This window comes from Ambystoma mexicanum, chromosome 10 (genome assembly GCF_040938575.1).
Source record: "Ambystoma mexicanum isolate Mex_15411 chromosome 10, UKY_AmexF1_1, whole genome shotgun sequence".
Lineage (NCBI taxonomy): Eukaryota > Metazoa > Chordata > Amphibia > Caudata > Ambystomatidae > Ambystoma > Ambystoma mexicanum.
This window is the reverse complement of record NC_090932.1, coordinates 398,371,397-398,389,932: the sequence shown is the minus strand read 5'-3', so window position 1 is coordinate 398,389,932 and position 18,536 is coordinate 398,371,397.

Sequence of the window (18,536 nt, the reverse complement as noted above, 5' to 3'; positions counted from 1 at the left end):
CATTTCCTCTTCCAGTTCTCTTGCGTCTTTTATCTGTTCTTCCTCCTCTCACTCTTCTTGTGGGGTTCTTGTATTTGTTAATGGTACTGCGAAAGATACCGTTTTTTTGATGGGTTGTGGTTTCAGACGACTTGCTTTCTTGTGTAGCTTGATTTGTTCTAAAAAAGAATGTTTTGCTGACTGCTTGTCCCTTGCGTGTTCCAGTGGTTCTGATGTTTCTTCAGGTTCACTATCTATTTCAGAGCTGGCCCCTGAGCTGTTGGGGGTGCTTTCCTTAGATTTTTGTTGTTGTTTGTCTTGGTCATATTTGGCTTGATAAGTAAAGACTCTGACTTCCTTATAATCTTTGTCATCCCTGAAGAATTTATGTAGTTTTCTCATTTTGACTTCATCTTGATGGGTTTTGAGAATTCTGTACATTATTTTGTAGTTTTTCTCTTTGGTTGATTTTGGGGCATCATAGTCTTCAATTTCCTTCTTTAGTTCCTCTAGGAGAATGACAATTCTTGCATGTTTCCTTTTGGCGTGTTCAACCAGTAGCTGTATCATGTTCGTTGAGCCTTGAACAAGGTTTAGTTCCCATTCATCTGCCAGATCAGAGTCAAGTGGATCATCAAAGTCTGGGAAGATGAGTATCCTGAGACCTCATGGTATTTTCTTTTGTTCCGCATATTCTTGCATTGTCGTTTCTCTAATCTCATAAACTTCTGTTTGAGGTCCTATTGTGGGTTGGAGTCTCTAAAGGCGTTGTCTGTAGATCCTCGTGGGGCAAAGAGTGCCCTGATGTCCTAATTTCTTGACATCATGTATTCTGCCATTTCTTTTTCTTTGTGCGTTTCTTAGTTGCGTAATCCCAGGAGCTTGAGCATTGGCTGATTCCCTAGTCTTGATTGTAGGATCTGGGTTGTCTCTAGATGTGGAACCTGCCTACGCTAGGCTACGCTCTTGTCCAAATCTAATGAGTGTTCTGGTGTCGCAAGATCACAGAAGTTTTGTTGGGGTTTTGCCAGATCCCCAATTTGTTAAGTGGATGAAGTAGGTTTTCTCCTGGTTATCTTGCTTCAGTGAATGAAATAATTGTTTTAAAGCAGTAGTTAGTGCGATACAATTTTTGCTTTTATTGGTGATATTATTGGATAGTTTCTCGTAGTACATTGATAAGTGCCATATACACTAGATGGCATTTGTGCACCTGGTTGGTCAGCCGACACGTGTTTCGACCCTGGGGGTCTTTATCAAGGCTGAAGAATATTCAAAAAAATCATGTGTTTTGTGACATTTGGTGACATAGGTTATTAAGGTACATGAAAAAGTGGTGTTAAAGTGAAGTGAATTGATTGTGACACGTTGTTTACAGTTAAATGGCACATACAAACATTGTTGTGAGGTTTGTATTCAAGAGGGGGAAGAAGTAGGAGAAAGAAAAGGTAAGTTAGCAAGGAGAACGTTGGCGGTGGCAGTCCATGAATAGAGAGTTTTGTAGTGAGGATGATAGCCTCTTACCTAATGTCAATGTTCCTGAGTCCCCTGTTGGGTCCTGGTTCCGTTATGATGGCTGTCTTTTGGGCAGGCGTGGCTCCTGTTGGGCCCTGAAAAGCAATTGGATTATTGTTAGGGGGCCAGATTGCCTGTAGGATGAGTGGGCATGGGTCTGAATAGGCCATTGGATTATGGAACCCATGTCCGGTATTCAAGGATCAAGGTGGAGAGGCTCCCCGCCGTGTGGATGTACAGGGTGGTCATGGTGGGCGGGGGCCTGTTGATGGAAGGCAGGGTCAATGCCCGGCAGCTTCGGTGAGCGTGCTAGCCCATTGGGAAGGTTTGGGTGGACTGGTGAGGGCCTTAGTGCATTCGGGCTGAGTGAGTTGTGGACAGAGCGTCTGTCCCAGATTGTGCTGGAGCAGCGAGCTTGTCTTGGGGAGGCAAGCCGCGCTTGGATACCTTGTTGCTCAGATACCTTGTTGAAGGTATTCTGTTAATATGAAGGAGCGTGGTGTCGGAGCATGGCTCGTGAGGGAAGGACAGCATTGGGACTCAGCCTGCCGTCCGTGGCGGTGCCAGTGGCTGAGTCTTGGGAGTGAAGAGTTATCGGGGGGTAATGGGTCTTACCTCGGTGAGCTGGTGCTTGTCCGGTCGTAGGCGGCTCCTGTCTGTTGTCAGAGTGCCGCCTCTTAAGTATACTTTTGTGTGTATGTGCCGAGTCACGTAGTGTGACTGCGGAGCATGCGCGGGGGACCAGTGTCCCTGTGTGCGCGTGTGCACATGCTGTGGGGCAATGGCACGAGAGGGCGCATGCGCTATGGTGCATGCGCCGGCACAGTCAAGGTGTGCCTTGTGCCTTCGCGAGGCACAATGGCACCGCCACGGACGGCATGCTGAGTCCCAATGCTGTCCTTCCCTCACGAGCCATGCTCCGACACCACGCTCCTTCATATTAACAGAATACCTTCAACAAGGTATCTGAGCAACAAGGTATCCAAACGTGGCTTGCCTCCCCAAGACAAGCTTGCTGCTCCAGCACAATCTGGGACAGACGCTCTGTCCACCACTCACTCAGCTCGAATGCACTAAGGCCCTCACCAGCCCACCCAAACCTTCCCAATGGGCTAGCGCACCCATTGAAGCTGCCGGGCATTGACCCTGCCTTCCCTCAACAGGCCCCCACCCACCACCACCGCCATGTACATCCACACGGCGGGGCGCCTCTCCACATTGATCCTTGAATACCGGACATGGGCTCCATAATCCAATGACCGACCCAGGCCCATGCCCACTCATCCTACAGGCAATCTGTCCCCCTAACAATAATCCAATTGCTTTTCAGGGCCCAACAGGAGCCACGCCTGCCCAAAAGACAGCCATCAAAATGGAACCAGGACCCCACAGGGGGCTCAGGAACATTGACATTAGGTAAGAGGCAATCATCCTCACTGCAAAACTCTCTATTCATGGACTGCCACCACCAACGTTCTCCTTGCTAACTTACCTTTTCTTTCTCCTACTTCTTCCCCCTCTTAAATGTAAACCTCACAACAATGTTTGTATGTACCATTTAACTGTAAACAACGTGTCACAATCAATTCACTTCACTTTAACACCACTTTTCATGTACCTTAATAACCTATGTCACCAAATGTCACAAAACACATGATTATTTAAAAATATTCTTCAGCCTTGATAAAGACCCCCAGGGTCGAACTTGTTGAACTTCATATGCATACTCAAATGTATTCAGCCAGTCCATAATGCCATTCTTTTCCTCATACACACTGAGCAGATCTTTCGGAAACCTTGGATGAGAGGAGGCCCCAGACCCATGTCCAGGACCCTTGGATCCATTGGAACTTGAAGCTTGGCCAGTTCCAACTGGTGATCCTTGTCTTCTGTTTTTCTGCCTGCTCTATCTTTAGTTCGGCCATGGTGAACTCAAGCTCCTTCTGCCTAAACAGCACTTCGTGTTTCTTGAATTCAAGTATGGCCTCCCCATCAGCACTGGCATAGGAAACATTAGACATTACATCCTCATGGTTGCTGTGGATCAGTGCAGCGGCAGAACCATCAGTTCTACCAGTGAGAGCAGACCCACCTCCTTCGGCACTGTCCTCAGAAGCTATAGCTCTAAGTTGAGCTTCTTGCCAGTCTATGATTCTCTGGATCATTTCTACTTTTGTGCCTTGAGAGGGGACACTGCTCTCAGCATACATCTTCCTCAATGTGTCGGATTTTGAAGAATTCAAAGTTAACAAGGTACTTGTTTCCATATTGTTAGATAGGTCTATGGCCTTTTACAAGTTATACTATAACAATTCACTATGTGTCTGGGTATAAATAACTTGGAATGCCTTCACTAGTATGCAACACTGGATACCTTCAGTCCTATCCCACTGCTGTACACCAATTTGTTATGAAGGATTTCTGAACTCTGACCTGGAGGTGCAGAGGTTCAGAAGGCCAACCGAGTTTCTAGGAACAGGGTAACCTCTGGACAAGCCAGACCAATCAGGGTAGCTATGGCAGGCGGTCAAGACTAAGTCTCAAAAGGGGTGAGGGTGACTGAAAGACCTCAATGAGCACACAAAGCATGGACGCTTACAAATTACTCCAGACAGATGTTATATTAAAAATATAGACACATTTATTACAAGGCCTTTGTAACGTGGACCATAGCAAAGAATCACAGTAACACTAGATTAAACCAATACATCACAATCAATACAATATTTATACAAGACCAATGGGGTCTAAGGGGTTAAAAGCATGAAATATGTAGACCACCTAGATGGGGAGGAAACAGGCAGTGCAAGTAATCTTTAGACCCAGTTCAACATCAAGAATACACCTAACTAAGAGGCAGTCCAAGCCCTACGAAGAGAGGAGCCTTATGCTCAATAGTACATGCACGCGCTTGTGCCAATGGACAAAATAGGGTCTCTTCAAGGGTCTCTAGCAGCTTAGGATGGTGGATAAGGTGATGTAGAACAAGTTCCCACTATTCAAGCAGGGCCCCCACTTGAGGGCAGAGGCATTTTGAGAGTGCTGGATGGAGTCGCTATTTCACAAAAACTGTGGAAATGAAAGGGGCCCTCAAGGGCCACTTTGTGCATAAAAGTGGGCTCCTGCGCTAGGGGCCATGGTTTGGGGGTAAGGACTACTCACCGGTCCCCGATGCAGGCAGACCCAAACTTTGCCAGTACAGTCCACTTCGCTGGCAGGTTCGAATGCGACAATCAGGACGTCTCGACACTGTGTAGTTTCCGAGATACAGCGGGGATTCCCAAACAGGACAGTGGCAATTTCTCTGCTCCAGGTGGAGGAATCATCCCAATTCCACTGCAACAGGCTTCAGGGGAGAGGGGTTCACAAATGCAGGGAACTTGCACAGGTCATTGCCACAGCAGGGCAACACGGTAACCGCGTTTACTCCGGTCCGGGAACACTCATCTCACTTCAGACCTGGGAATGCCAAGTGTACGAAATTCGGTGTGAGGGTGCCCTGGGCAGAAGGCAAGCAGTATCACAAGTTTTGAGGGCCTCCTCGAAACAGCGGCGGTAACAGAACAAACATCTCATGTAAGCTGGTCAGCCCTCTGGTTGGCCCAGGGACACTTCCGAAGAGGCTTACTTGCAGGGTTTGTTGAAGGTGCCGAGAATAGTTGATCCCACTATTCCAATGCATCTTCTCAGACCTTCTAGGATGATCAGATACAGAGGGGACCCACAGGACGACAGCAGGCTCAGGGTGCCAAACCTTCCAGCGGGTCACCAACAGTTCCTCGACTCGGCTTCTTATTGCAGGATCCTTGGCTCCTTATCCTTTGTTCGTGTGAACTCAGGAGATCGACATGGTAATGGTGTTTTCAGCCTCCTCTTATCCAAAGTTCCCTTCGCGCCAAAACGGAGAGGACCCAATGGGAGATCACAAACACTCACTCCATACGTGGACCTATCACGAACCACTGGGGTCCCAGGCATTCAGGACACTCCAGACTCTCTGGCACCCAGGATGTGTATTGGGAACAGACATCCCAGCCCACATCCTGGAGGCCCACACACAAGGCATGCAGAAGCCCGCAAAAGCATTGGGTTTCACGGAAAAGTGCATGACCAATTAAGGACTGACCCAGGTCGACTCGACCAGGGGAAGGTGAAGGGGCAAGATGGCCAAAGAACAGGACAAATAACCTCGTGGCATTGCCATTTTGGAGCCAGGCCACCTATTTGTGCTAAACACAGTAAGCACGCTTAACATGGCAAGAAAGGGTTAAAAATATGAAAAAACGATAGCTGCCACCAGTACTGTCTGTGACACATCTGCACAGTTCATAAAAAATCCAGCGAGAGTTTCTAGGGCCTTTGGAATGACTAGAGACCCAAGTGTACTGTAGGGTAAGTTACATTGCACACTTGTTACATGTTGCACAAAAGTTGCAACATGTGGAAAGGACTAAGGGAAACAAAGTCTCCCAGTACTGACTGTCTTAAGGGCATGAAAAGTGAGCGAAAGCCCAGAGGAGTACATCTGAGGGCTGTGCTTCTCTGGCAAACTTTAGTCAATGGTGGTACAACAGCAGGGGGTTGACACATGGAGGGAACATTACATTCAGATATGAAATCTTTCCTAACACATATTTTGGAATAAAACCATGCCAATCCATAGACAAAAATTAGGTGTACATTTAGTATAATTTGTTTTTTTTTTGGCGCTCAGAAAGTCAATATTCCCCTGAAAACAATATACCCCTTGGTCTGTAGCCACTTGATATATAATTGTTGTCCGGTGTATTGACCTCATTCAGGTGCAATACTATCCCATATGTATCTTAATCACAGATAATATTTCCCATATAGAAAGAGAACACATTTGAAACATCTCAGGGCTGCATGCGGTACAGGCAGGAAAAGGAGACTATTGCTTCATGGAAAGCAGCGCAGAATTATGAGGAATCAAAATCAGAGAGAAGCACTTCACAGAGGTTTTTAAGAGTTGTATTATAAGATTCTGTCAACTGTCTAATTCACACTCTCTGTGTGTTGTTTGGTTTTTGCATGTAGCCACAGCAGAGGACCTGCTTCATGTCCATATCATCAAACAGAGCTCCCATAGAATTTGGCATATACTGGGAGCACATTCCGAAATTATATTCCTCAGAACTCTATGAAGATATAATCTCTCACCCAAAAAGACATGGGACAAATCAACTGCAATAGATGCATGTAATAACTCGAGACAGCCATTACACCTGTCCAAAACCAAATCAGAAAGTAGACCAGAAAGTCAATGTCCAAGCCGACTCATACCATGTTGTTAGGTTTCTGATCATAAACACAGCTGTATATGACATGGAAGACAATGGGCCTCATTACGACCCAGGCGCTAAGTGTTTAACGGCGCGGTAAAAGGCTGCCGTGCGGTTAAACACTTAGCGCCTAATTACGAGGTCCCTTTGCGGGACCCAACCCAAAGGGACCTTGATGGCAAATACGGTACCGCAATTTGCGGTACTGTAATTGCCGCCTTCCCCATTCCCATTGAGCCCTATGGGGCAAAAATGGGAATGGGGAGGGGCCATGGAGGAAGGGGGAATTACCGCCCCGCCAACCTCGGAATGGGGTGGTAATTCCCCATTCCGCCATGGCGTACTCCGGCATGGACCATGGTGCTAATAGCACCATGGTTTAGCGCCGGAGTCCTAATGAGGCCCAATGACAGAGACAGCAAGTTAACTAAGCTATGATTAATTCCCCAGGTGTCAGGAATCAGGCATGCCTAGATGCAAATTCACTGAGATACCCACAAAGATTGTGCTAATTCCCACACTCTCAATACTTCACAAGGCTCACATTAATTAGTGCACTGGTGTAAGGAATGATGCACTATGTTTACATTTAGTGTTTATAGTAATGGCATTAGGGGCAAGTCATAATTTTTGTACATGGCACAACTTTAATTATATTTTTATTTTTACTCTCTAGTATTTTCCTCTGCTTTTTGGGTGTGGGTGCATGTGCGAGAGATTGTGTGTCAGAAGGAAGATGTGTGGCATTGTAAATTGTGACTGAACATACCCCTGATTTCAATCAGGCCCGGTATGCAATATGCACTGGAACTCCTAAACCTTGGTATTCTGAGAGTATCAGATGGATTAAGGTCTTTGGTGAAATCACTGCTCATCAGAGGTAAAAAATCCAGACTCTCGATAAGTCTATTAAAACTTTCCTCGTCGTCTGCCAGTCCCATTATTGCAAAATGTTTGTGCAACTTGCAGGTTCCCTCTGACTCCACCTTCATACACATCCAGTCACTAATTAATACAATTTCATAGACTAACGGTGATAACGGAGGAATATTCAAGAGGTCTCCAAATCTGTCATTGCAATGCATAAAAAAACCTATTGCTCAATCACTCAAAAAACATGACCATCAATACAAGCCACTCAGACACAAATTGGACATGTATAGTCAATTATCCAAAAGCTCCTGTCTGCCATTGTTTGGTGGCAGATACCCAAATGATGCTCATTCCATCCTAAATCATCAGTGTGTCAGGTATGATTTGATTAAATGTCCATTAAATACTGGAAGATCAGAATGGTTTCACACTGAAATATGAAGCCATTAATGGGCAACACACACAAAAGATAATTCAGAAAAGTTATTTTTGTTTCTCTCCTCCCCTCTCCACCCTTCTTACTCTCCCTTCCCTCTATTCAATCCTCTATTCAATGCATCGGAGCAACCCACGTATGTGTAAAGGAATTCATGCTATATCAGTTCTTAGTTATTTTATAATAGAAAGTATCTTGAAGGTTTCTTAAATGGTATGTCACACAATTGACAGTTCATACACACTCGGATTGTAATTGTGCATTCTGGTATTAAATAAAATATGTTAAACTCAACAAAATAAAATTCAGAAAACAGTAAGTTACAGGTGTTTATGAAAATTAAACCATGTGACTTAAACAGTGAATTGGAAGTATCGCTGCCATGTTGTATAGGAATGTGGTGTGTTGTATAATTTGTATGTTCGTATTTTATGCAATGCCACCTTAGACTATGCATTATTCATCACAGCATAAAAAGAGTATCTGCTAACAGAACAATGGCCCTCATTCCGAGGTTGGTGCTAGTCATGGTGCTATTAGCGCTATGACTAGCACCAATACCGGTACCGCCACCGGCTTGGTGGTATGGGGATTTGCCGGTCCAGTCCGACCTTGGCGGAACCGGTAAATCCCCATTTGTAAAGCCATTCCCCATTCCCATTTGAGCCCCTATAGGGCTCAATGGGAAGGCGTCAATAACGGTAGTGCAAATTGCGGTACCGTTATTGACCCCGGTATCCCTTTGCGGGTCCCGTCCTTAACGCCTGGTAAAACCACCTTGTAAGAAGGGCCAATGTATTATTTGAGTGCTATTGTGAGAAAAAATGATGTAAATAGCACCTTTATGTTAGACGGGTCAAATATATATCCCATATAGCTTTAACATCTTGAGAACAATAGCACTGTATGTTTGAGCAAGTGCCATCTCTTTTGTTAATATGGAATGCACAGATCCATTATCAGTTACTTTGGTCTCAGTTAATGACAGTTATGTGATTACCTACAACAAAAGGCCAAATCACAGAGAAATGCATATAAATGGAAGTCATTTTGTGTCCTTAACCCTCAATCCATGGTTTTATTTTTATAAGCGTATCCCACTGGGGTAAAGATTCATCAATGCATTATCAGACAGCATTTGCAATTTCAAAAAAACAGATGTCTTTAACTACGGGCCTTTGACCTTGGCAGAACAATCAGGCCTCCTATATTTCCTCCGCAGTAAACATGAAACGTTAGGAATACTGGAATGTAGTGACACACAGAGATACTGGCCCTCATTCTTAGGTTGGTGCTAGGCATGGTGCTATTAGCGCCATGACTAGCACCAAAACCGGTACCGCCACTGACGTGGTGGTATGGGGACTTACCGGTCCATTCCACCCTTTGCGGGACCAGTAAATCCCCATATGAAATGCCATTCCCCATTCCCATTTGAACCCTATAGGGCTCAATGGGAAGGGGGAAGGCGGCAATAATGGTACCGCAAATTGCGGTAGCGTTATTGACCCCGGTATCCCTTTGTGGGTCCCATCCTTAATGCCTGCTAAAACTAGGCATTAAGGAAGGACCCGCAAAGGGACCTCGGAATAGGGCGCAAAGGGATTACCGGCACCGGTGTCATTACCGGTGCCCGGTATCCCTTTGCGCCCGGGTCGTAATGACCCCCACTGCCTTTCTTGAATCACATGGCCTTAATGAAGTGGGCGGTGGACACAAAGGTGACATTTTGCAGACGCAAGGTAATGAGACGTCAACGTTCATGTACGCATAGTGCACCTAACGGGTGTACAGCGGGTCCTCTTCGGCTAAATCGACCCAGCAGTTGTAGAATAGTGTCGAGTTTGTTTGCCGCAGTTTGCCACCGAGAGGAGGTGGATTCTAATTTCCGTTATGAAAAAAGAAGAAAACTACATTCACTTGAAAACTCCATGAATGCTTACTATTTATGGTGCAAATGAAGGCACTCTATCTTCACCTAAGAATTGCAATGGAATGGTGCTCAGACTGAGCACAGATTAGTTTGTACATTACGGATACATCGTCTTTAGGAATTCTAGTTATGTCCGAAGTGTCATAATGCAAAGAATACGACCCAAACATGTTTACAGTCTGAAGGTTAACAGCCCCTGAAGAAGATCCACGACATGGTTGGTTGAGGGACCAACACATGTTAGGACAGATTGTACAGTTATGATCAGGCCATTTTAAACAAAGACATGTGTGTAAATGTTATCAAATAATGTAAATGTTACTGGATACATTAACTGCGAAGGTATTTATTATCCAAGTCAAGATGGTCGTACAGTGCCTATAAATTAAATTTAAATTTGAATTGTATTTGCACATAAAGAAATGTCCTGTCTAATCATGTGATTTGCCAACATATGCTCAAGTTGAGTTTTTAATAGAAGGATGCATTTTGGACAGTTTTGTAAATGTAAATATCACTGGGGGTCATACTGACCCTGGCGGTAAGGGGTTAACAGCGCTGGTAAAGGTGCCGGAGCCGTCAACCCCTTACCGCCTCATTACGGGTTCTGCTCGCGGGACCCGCTAAGGACTCCTGGTTTTACGAGGCGGCCATAGCGGGTCCTGCGAGCAGCCCACCATGCTAACAACAGACCCGTTGTTAGCATTCTCCACATTCCCATTGAGCCGTATGAGGACTCGTATGGGGATGTACCGGGTCCGGGTTCCTTGAATGAGGAATTACCAGGCCCTCCAATGTCGGAATGGCCCGGTAATTCCTCATTCAAGGAACCCGGACCCGGTACCCGGTAAGGGGGTAGCCATGCCGCTAATAGCGGCATGGTTACCTCCTACCTCGTAATGTCCCCCACTGTCTGATAGACAAATTTTGCATAGAAGTTACTAGGTTTTAAGAAATGTTGTGATCATGTTGTAAACATGTTGTATCACAGTGTGAATTTGTTTCTCCTTTTGTGTCAGTTTCTGTATTTGTGTATTCATCTTTAAAAATGATTGATGACACTAGTCGCATTTATTAACTACGACAATCCATTTACAAGCAGTTATTCGAAATTAGCTTGATGTCAGTTGAAGTATTTGATCCCACAGCAGCATCTCTCTTTATTCCACAGATGACATCGAGGAAGAATTCTTGCATTCCATTGGGAAAAACACATTTAAGGAGACTTTAATATGTGTAAACCCTAAAAAGTATTGACAAGAGTTATAGTTGCTCAGTCTTCATTTAGCTCAATCCTAGCAAGGGATGGGTGTGGTTTCAAACCCCCTTCTAGGAACCAATAACAACCACTTTTAATCATATCTCATCCCTTTCCTTGTCAGCCCCAGAGACCTAAATCTGCAGACATTCACGTGGCAGAGCAGAAGTGATATAAAGCATATATACAGCATGGCAAGGTGATTCTTGAGCCGGTCCGATAGCACAGTGAGTAGAGCGTTTGCTTTGACATCAGTGCACATCCTGCCAACACACTTTCGAATCCAGGAAGTGCCAAACTCAGCCTCTCAGCCTTCTGAGGTAGATAAATAAGCACCACACACGTGGGTAATAATAAGCACTGCTCAGATACCTGAGGTTTTGTAGCACTAAATAAATGCTAAATTATATCATATTCTGTCTGTTAAATTTGCTCCTCAGCCATCTCTAAACTCCTGTCTCCTACAGATCAAAGAATATTATCTGCAATAATCTTTCCATTACCCAACTACACCCTGCAAGCATCTTTCATTATGGGAAACAGGGCTCAGCCTCTCACAGGAACTCTGTTCCTCCACATGGGCTGATGTGCAATGTTCTCAATTAAAACCAACAACAGAAGCCCTAAATGTAGTTTGAGCAATTTGCTTTTTCGATTTGACAAGAGGGAAATACATTCTGCACATGTCACTTAAATGTGATGAACCAATGAGTGAACGGCAAATAGTTTAGATAATTTTTAACACAGCAAAATCAAGATTGCCCATAGTGTCTTTTTTCTTCCCACCAGACGGCCCATTTTTGGTAGGGCAGTGCTTCAAATCAATATTAATATAGTCTCCAATTAATAGGATGCTGCCAACAGTTATGTGACAACCCGAAAAGGTGAATGTGGGTTTATTTGAAAAACATTCTCGTTTTCTTATCGGACTATTTCGAAAAATGGAAATGTGGAATTGGAAATAATGTTGTTTCTTGACCTAGGTCAGATAAATGCACCTGGCAGATATGCCAAGAGAAAAAAAGTAGGTCCGTATGAACTGTATTATATCCATGGCGGCTACATTTAATTTTGCTTAAGGTGACTTTTTACAAACCACACCAAACTTTGTATTACTTTATAATATAGCATTATTAGAGTCAGAAGTGTCAACAGAAATGTGTTTGCTATGCAGTTTTACCCCTAAGCTATGAAGGCTCATACAGGGAATCCTCCTATGAGAAACTGCAACACGGTTTCTGCCAGTGTACATGTTTAGTCGAGTTAGAGTAGATGAGTAGGAACAAGGGTAACAGGAAGGAGTTACTAGTGAATGGGAGCTACATTGAGGATATGTTTTTGTTATGCATTGCTGTGTGATGCATTCAGTTATACCCTGGGGCGCATATTGCTTATGTTTTATCTCAAGATTTGCTCATTCTACTTCGGTTGCAATTTTGTATGATTTAATGTAACATTGTACTGTTACTTGTGTATACCTTATGCTACACAAGGGCCTGATTCAGGGAATGCTTGTGCTTTTGCTTTTGCACTGCCAACAAACAGCCTGATTCACAGAGCGATGCAAAGTGCACTTTTCAAGTGCAAAGTGACTTTGAACTGACTTTGCACTAACTTTGCACTGGGGCAAAGTCACTTTGCACTGTAAAAATACACATTGCACCGCTCTGTAAATCAGGTCGTTTGTTGGCAGTGCACCAGTTTAAAGTCACTTTGCACAGTGCAAAGAAAATCCATGAATCAGGCCCTAAGACGTATACATGTTTAGGAAAATGAGTGATTAATGTCCCTGTGCGCCACTCTCATATGTTATACATTCTGGTGGTATAAATCGAGAAGAGCCTTGCTGCAGACACCTAATTATGACTGGTATTCGCTAGTCAGTCTGGAAATTTAACAGATTGTATGAAAGTTAGGTGAGTGGTTGGCACAAAAACTATCGAACAAATCACTTTAAACAGAAATTCAATACACATGGTGATTTAGTTACACAGTTTGTGTGATTGTCACTGTTATGGTAGAAAAAAGAACATAGGTACCAACATCATCCTATTGGAGGCACATGCTTATGTTTCTCCCGTACCTGGGCTTTATGAACACACAGCAGCACTTACCTAACATGGGGACCAAGTGTCTGTACTTTTTGTCCAATCTAAATGTTTTCAGTACTATTCATATTCAATCTAACATTGTTCCATCACAACATTTGTTTAATTTTCAGGTTTTCTAAACAACTTATTCATTGTTACATCACAATGTTCTAGTGTCCAAAGTATATCTTTCATTTACTTAGCAAACAACATTCAATGTGGACTCCTTTTCATGAACTGATGAATACTCTGTGGAGATAATAAGGAGGAGAGGGGCGAGAGGTAGAACAAGGGGAGTTGTGGAGGTTGGCGTGTTTGAATGAGTATATTACTTGGATGTTCAATAGCATTATACAGTTTAGCCCATAGTAACATCATCTTACCTATCAATATTCTGTTATTAATCTAATATTCTGTAAACTGGTTAGTTCTCTTCCTCTTAGTTCATATTGTTTTTGATAAATCAGAATTAATTGGTTCTGCAAATGATTAGCAGTAATTATATTAGTACACTGGTCAAGTTCCAGTGTAATCTCTATATCGATAGGCATTGTTCTATTCTCTCATTATTGGTCCCTAGACTTCCTATATTCTTTGTGTGTAGTTTCCTGGGTCTGTTTATTAGTAAGTCCTTTGCAGTTGGATTATTCATACCTTTTATTTCAAAACCTGACACATTATTTATGTAGTTTAGTTTCTGTCCCAGTTAACAGTTTGGTCCTTTAAATAGTTAATATTTCAGTTAAAAGTACCTTATTAAGTCAGCGATCCCACTATGTTTCCTTATTTTAGGATCTAATGTTCATTTGGATTCTTAAGGGCCCCTTTGATAGTTATCCTGTAAAGAATAGGTATTGAACTTAGAATAGAGGCACCCTTTAGTAAGTAGTACACTATCCTTTCAGATGCCTGAGCCACTGTCAGTCTTACCTTTGGTCCTTCATTCCTTCATCTTCTTTCAGGATGGCTGCGCTCTGCATGTGTGATGGAGCGCCGCCATCTTGAAAATGACTGAAACACAATTAGCGTGAGGACACCACGCACAATCGTGCAGCGTGGCATCATAATGTAAACATGGGCTGTGCATCATGCGCGGGCTGTTGCTTAAAGGTTGTAACCCCCTGGATCGTTAGAGTCAACATGGATTAAATGATGGCTAAGTAAACTATTGTTTAGTCATAATGATATCAAATGAATGATAGGTGATGGAGAAGTTGTTTAGTTATTGCCTTCACGCAATCGGTTTAGAGGTTAGACCTTGATTCTTCAAAGATATCGCTATATTTATATAGTATTAGTTCATAATTTCATCCTGACAAATTAATCAAAAAACAAGTTATGATCCAATTACCCTGTTATTTGTCTCTCCCTACATGTGTTAGATTTGGGATGTGGGAATTATCTTATTATCTTCTACACAGGAATCAGATACTCCATAATCCTCTGTGTTCTTATAGTTGACAACGGTAGTCACCCTGACTGTGTAGTCATGCTAACTTCTATAAGGATTTTAAATAGGGTGTTTATTTGTTTCATTTTATAAATTGATTAGTATGCAATGTACATGTCAGTTCCCCGAGAGTCTCCTTGTATTAGAATTGCAAAATGTTGCTCTCACATTACTGATTTCTGTCTTGTCTTTTCAATTCGGATTAGTTTGCATGCCATTGTTGTAATTACAATTGTTGTTACATTTTACTGCCATAGCACATACCATTATCGCAAAGCCGAACTATAGGTTTGGAGGTGAGGTGGAGGAAAAACCTCCAGGAAAATGCTGGAGGTAATTCCACCACCTTATAGTAAAGAAAACAGTAATTTTGGTGGAATTACCACCTGCACAATTCCAGTGAAATCCTCATAAATGAGGGCGAACACCACCATGCCGCCATTTGTAATCCAGCAGTAAATCCTCCCCGTCCAAGTGGCAGTAATGTTAAATCCATTTGGTGGTATCTTGGTGGATTTTCTGGCGATATACCACAAAACGAATTATAAGGCCCCATGTCCTCAGCTTTACAATTCACAGTCAAAAGTCACAACTATCATTTTCCTCATTGTCTCACATTAATGATCTAATAATGAAGTGTGCGAAAGGACTGCCAGTAATGGCCACTGCATCCCATGGTTTGCAATAAATTCTGGGGTGCGACAGTGATGTGCGTTGACCCCTCTACTTTTTTCCATCTATATTAACGCTCTGAATGATACACTGCTAGATAGTAAAGCTGACGTTCCCAAGGTGGCAGAACCTTTACAGTCCTGTCCGGTTTAACACCATTCTTATTGCTTGAACATCAACATCTTCACAAATATTGATAAATAAATACAATGAGTTCATGAACGCACAAGCCAATTCAGCGAAGTTGGCAGTATTAGTGTGCCCAAGAGGCATGAGGCCAATGAAATTACCACCCTTGACCTGTAATGGCAAGCTCATTCCTAGAGTGTACGAGTTCGACTATCTAGCCATTTGATTCTCAGGTTGCATTCACCAAAACCGCGTTGGGTGAAACAAGGGATGCATATGAAACAAGCACTAGGAGGGATAGCACGTTTAGAAAAAATGTGTAGAACCCAGCATAATATCTAAGATTTCTCAAGCTAAGACTAAAGCAACTGTGAAATATTGGGCTTTTTTGTGGGATTTTGAGCACATAAAAATACTACAAATATTGCAAAGCTCCTTCATAAAAACAATACTGGAACTACCAAAATCATTGCCAAACTTTGTAGTACATGCAGAGCTCTGTCTAAACTACCTCCAAGACGAGCTTAATTTTGAACCCTGGTTTCTCTGGCTTAACATATGGGTAAACCCTTATGCCAACCTGATACAATTCTTCATTACTAACCTGGTGCATAAATGAGGAGCACAGAATATATCTTGGCTCAGACATGTTAAACAACTCCTGCACAGTATAAATGCTGAGAGTTATTTCAATAACCCAAAATAAATCTCACCTTTGATATAAAAATACCAGACGCATCTGAAAGGCAATGGGTCTCATTACAAGCTTGCCGGTCCGGAAACAACGGTCCCAGTAAGCTTGCTGGTACCCTTGTTTCCAGAGTGGCAAATTATGAGTTCTGGAGGCGGGTGCCATCCTGCCCGCCATGTCCGACCTGGGGGGCGGAATGGCAAACGCCTGCAGAGCTTGACAGTAGCACCGGCACCATTCTGAATGGTGCCGGTGCTACTGTCCTCCCCATTGCCATTGAATCTAATGGGACTCAAATGGGAATGGGGAGTCATTTTTTTGACGCCCGGCAATGGGCAATTACCGGGTCCGCCGGGGCTGTAATGCCCTGGTAATTGCCCATTGCTGGGCACCAGAAGAAAAATGAATCCGGCGGCAGCCGTGCCGTTTTTACCGGCACAGCTACCACCGGACTCATAATGAGGCCCACAATCATAGAGAATCAATCGAGTGAAACTTCCCATCCAATAGAAGACATATGATAATTGTACAATCCAACGTTCAAGAGTACCTTCTACGGAGCAACCATTTGGCCGACGAATATGCAGGCCTGCTTTAACTGTTTACACTTATGAGTGAACAAAGATGCACATTGTGCAATGCAGATAATGAAGATCTCCATTTTTCTTGCGTTTTTGCCCATTGTATGTGTATATTAGAGCAACACCATACTGCCTGTTTTAACCAGGCTGGGATTTTGACACTATCGGCCCACGTTACATTACATTTTAAAAGTAGACCCTCCACTGGTAGCAGGGGCCCTTTTTGTCATATATAAGCCAAGCATGGAGATTAAGGAACGTTGTGATTAACCCTTAGAAAGACGCTTTTTCTTGTTAGTATGATGTGATTTCTAAGCACTGTCTTCCTTTTATTACTCCTATTGTTATAATAGTGCATCAGGAATATTTACCCTGTCTGCATGTAGATATTTTATAATTGACGCATCTGCACATTATCAAACTAAAGGAAATCGTTAAATATTATCTACAACCTGTTGCATCAATGCTTTGTGCTATTGTATGCTGAATGATTTTTGTGCACTTTGATACCAATCTGCTGAATAAAGTTGATTTGATTAATTGATGATCATTTGGAGTTTAGGTGGAAATTGAAAATGTTTTTGTTCCTACACAAGTTTTCCGGCTTTGCTTCTGGTTATTTTGCTTGTGCTGGTCTTTTGAGCACATATGATATGATATGATATTTTATTCATAGCGTGCCCATACACAAGTGTATCAAGGTGCGACGAGGCAAGGGAGGGGAACTGGGGAGGACAAGACAACCAATTTACTAGGCCCAGTGACATTGAGATTGCGCAAGTGCAGGGGAGAGGGAAAGGGGAGAGTGCAAGAGTCCTTTCCAAAGTGACTGTATATGCATTACATGCACCCATTACAATACCGCACAATACATCTGCCTTCTGCCTTGACTTTTACCATCTGAACAAGCATCCTGTGAGAAACAGAATTACCACTGCATTACTAACACATTACTGCACCACCAAACTATGGGTTTGGAGGTAAGGTGGAGGAATAATGCTAGAGGTAATTCTTCCACCTTACCGTAAAAAGCTGGTGATAATTCCGCTAAAATCCCCATAGTGTCCTATGGACACCACACGTAATCTGGCAGGAATTACGACGGATCAAGTGGCAATAATGGTAGATCCAGTGGATTTACTGCTTAGATACCATCAAACTCTTATTGAGGCCCCATGTCCTCAGCTTTACAATTCAAAGTCAAATGTCACAACTTTCATTTTTCTCAGAGTCTCACATTTATGCTCTCCCTTTACTTTTATCTCTCTGATGTGTTCACATATATCTCTCCGAAATGTCTTCCTCTTGACAGGTGCATAATGCCTATGTTAATCAGCTAATCCAGTGCAATCTGTGTTTGTATACTGGCAAGTAGTGAAGATCAGATGTGATATTTTGGGCAGAGTACATTTTAAAATAGACTATTAGATAAATAGATAAATACACAAATAGATACATGCATAAATAAATCAGCCATTTTTTCCATGCTGTAGCAAAAAAAACAGCCACTAAATCACAGTGGCCCTTTCTCTAGAACAGTCTTTACCGATTGGTAGGCATGTATATATTTAATGAATCATGAATGCAAACAACCAAAGCTATTAATATGTACATTAAAACACATTT